Genomic DNA, 2,901 nt, shown 5'->3' with positions numbered 1-2,901 from the left:
CTCTGCCCCCTCTGATTCTGATTATTTCCTCTATATCAATTCATATTTATCTCCCCAAATTTCTCTAAATTCCTTATATACACATTTTGGTTTTTTAAAATATATTTTATGGTCAAAGGATCTGCAAAGGCAATTTACAGCTGAGGAAATCAAAGCAATCCATAGTCATGTGAAAAATTGCTCTAAATCATTACTTATTAGAAAAGTGCAAATTAAAGCATCTCTGAGGTACCACTTCACACTTCTCAGACTGGCTAATAAGACCAGAAAGGACAATGATCAGTGTTGGAAGGGATGTGGGAAATCTGGAACACTGATGCATTGTTGGTGGAGCTGTGAACTCATCCAGCCTTTCTGGAGAACAATTTGGAATTATGCACAAAAATGTGCATACCTTTTGATCCAGCAATACCACTACTGCGTTTATACCCTGAAGAGATTATGAAAAAGGGTTAAAAGCATCACTTGTACAAAAATATTCATAGCAGCCCTGTTTGTGGTGGCAAAGAATTGGAAATTAAGTGAATGTACTTCAACTGGGGAATGGCTTAACAAACTGTGGTATATGTATGTCATGGAACACTATTGTTGTGTTAGAAACCAGGAGGGATGGGAATTCAGGGAAGCCTGGAAGGATTTACATGAACTGATGCTCAGTGAGATGAGCAGAACCAGAAAAACATTGTACACCCTAACAGCAACATGGGGGCAATGGTCAACCTTGATGGACTTGGTCATTCCATCAGTGCAACAACCAGGGAAATTTTGGGCCATCTACAATGGAGAATACCATCTGTATCCAGAGGAAGAATTGTGGAGTTTAAACAAAGACCAAAGACTATTACCTTCAATTTAGGGGAAAAAGCCCATTATCTAATTATGTAATCTTGCTATCTCTTATACTTTTCATTAATTCAACTGAGATCAATGTATATAACCATGTAAATATGTAAAGACTAACAATGCCTTCCGTGGGGTGTGGGGGGGAGCGAAGCAAGGATGGGGGGAAATTGTAAAACTCAAAATAAATAAAATCTTTCTAAAAAAGAAAAAGTCAAGCAAAAACATGTAATCAGAAAAATAAAATGAAATATCAACTGGGGAAAATACATTTTAGAGATATGCTCTGTATTTTTATCACAGTCATTTTGTGCCCCTTTAATATCAAATCCTACCTTTTGAAAAAAGGAAAAAATGTCTGATAGAGTAGCTGAATATATGCATCTAATTTTATGTTCTAGTAGTCCTTCACCATACTTTTCAATGGGCTATTGAGAATGGCTATATACAATATATTGAGATTATATTAATATTTTTTTATATTAGAATTAGAGATTGGGATTGAGTTGGGTTAGATGTTGTCAACTTGAACATGGATGAATCTTGAGATTTTGGTTAATTCATTTCATAGCAAAAGTAGTTTGGGTTATATAGAATGACTTACTGGGAGGGGGAGGGGAAAGGATGCTGCAATGCTGATATAAGAAAGAGAAAATGTCAAAAAAACTTTGGAGGGTGGGTGGTCAGGCAATGGGCTTAAGTAAATTGTCCAAGGGCACACATCTAATAAATATCAAGTATCTGTGGTTGGATTTGAGTCTACCTGACTCCAGGACTGGTGTTTTATCCACTACACCGTCTAGCTGCTCTAAAAACTTATTTTTTAAAAAAAACCAAACAATATTATTTTGACAGCTACTCTAGTGAAGGCCTGTAGCTAGGGGGATCTCAGATCTATTCTTTCCTCTCTCTCTCTCTCTCTCTCTCTCTCTAAGATCCATCATCTCTCAGAACTTCAACTGTTGCTACTTGCAGACAGTTCCAAAAAAATGATAACTCACATATAAACAAAGTTGTAAACTATAGGTTTACAAAATCAGGCTTACAAAACCCTTTCTCCACGACATCTCTGAGGCAGTCAGGTACTATTTCTCTTCAGTTGACTAAGCTTAGCTTTAAAGAGTTGCAGTTATTTCTTTAGGTCTATAGCTCATGGGTTTCCATTGTCATGCTTCTCACCTCTCATATCCAGTTCTTCAAAATATTTCTTAAAATCCATATCTTCCTTTCTTTTCTCACTGCTACTTGTCTCTTTCCTAGACTATCAGTTATTATTTCCAAGATATTCTTTAAGATGTAGAATTATTATAGAGGGAAGAATCAGGATAAGAATAAAAGCAATATTTTTCTAAGTAGTGCCAATACTGCTCCCTCCTCCCACAAAACCCCTAAAAATGAGTAAAATGGAATTGTGGGCAGGGATATCAATCGAAAATAACAGTGAGTCAGCTTAGGACAGTTTAGGAAGTCAAAAAGAGGATCTGAGGACAGTACTGGGGTGGGAACTCTAAAGAAACCCACTTTAAAGAAACAAACCTATCAGATTAGATTAGAAGGATAGTACTGAAGTAGGGAACTGAGGATGGCACGACAGAATCAGCATTTAGGGCGATAGCAATACCTGGGTATGGCAATGATTGCAGTGTCAGGGAGTAACCTAACACCCAGGAATGGCAAGAAGAAAGCATACTTAGAAAGAGATCCCAGGGAACCCCATACTTGCACTGAGCACAGGATTAGGAGCCATTTGACAACTCTGAAACCCGTTACTGTACCAGGGTGAAGAAAAGAGTGATCCTGAGGAAGTAGGGACCCTACCTGACTAAAGGCCAAAGTGCAGCTTAGCAGTGAGGAAACCCCTTTCAAAATTGCACCACATCAGAAGCACTGAAGACTTAGAACCTCACACTGAGTTGTAAAAAGCAGAAAAAGGATACAAAAGACAAACCCAGGTCAAACATCCTCCCTATCCTGGGGGAGAGGGTAACTCAACTCTTACATAAAAACCAAAAGGAAGGAAATAAGCTGGGGAAACTGACTGTAAAAGGCATCTATGAAGAC

This window comes from Macrotis lagotis, chromosome X, assembly GCF_037893015.1.
Source record: "Macrotis lagotis isolate mMagLag1 chromosome X, bilby.v1.9.chrom.fasta, whole genome shotgun sequence".
In the NCBI taxonomy this organism is placed as follows: Eukaryota; Metazoa; Chordata; class Mammalia; order Peramelemorphia; family Peramelidae; genus Macrotis; species Macrotis lagotis.
This window is presented reverse-complemented; position numbering follows the sequence as displayed.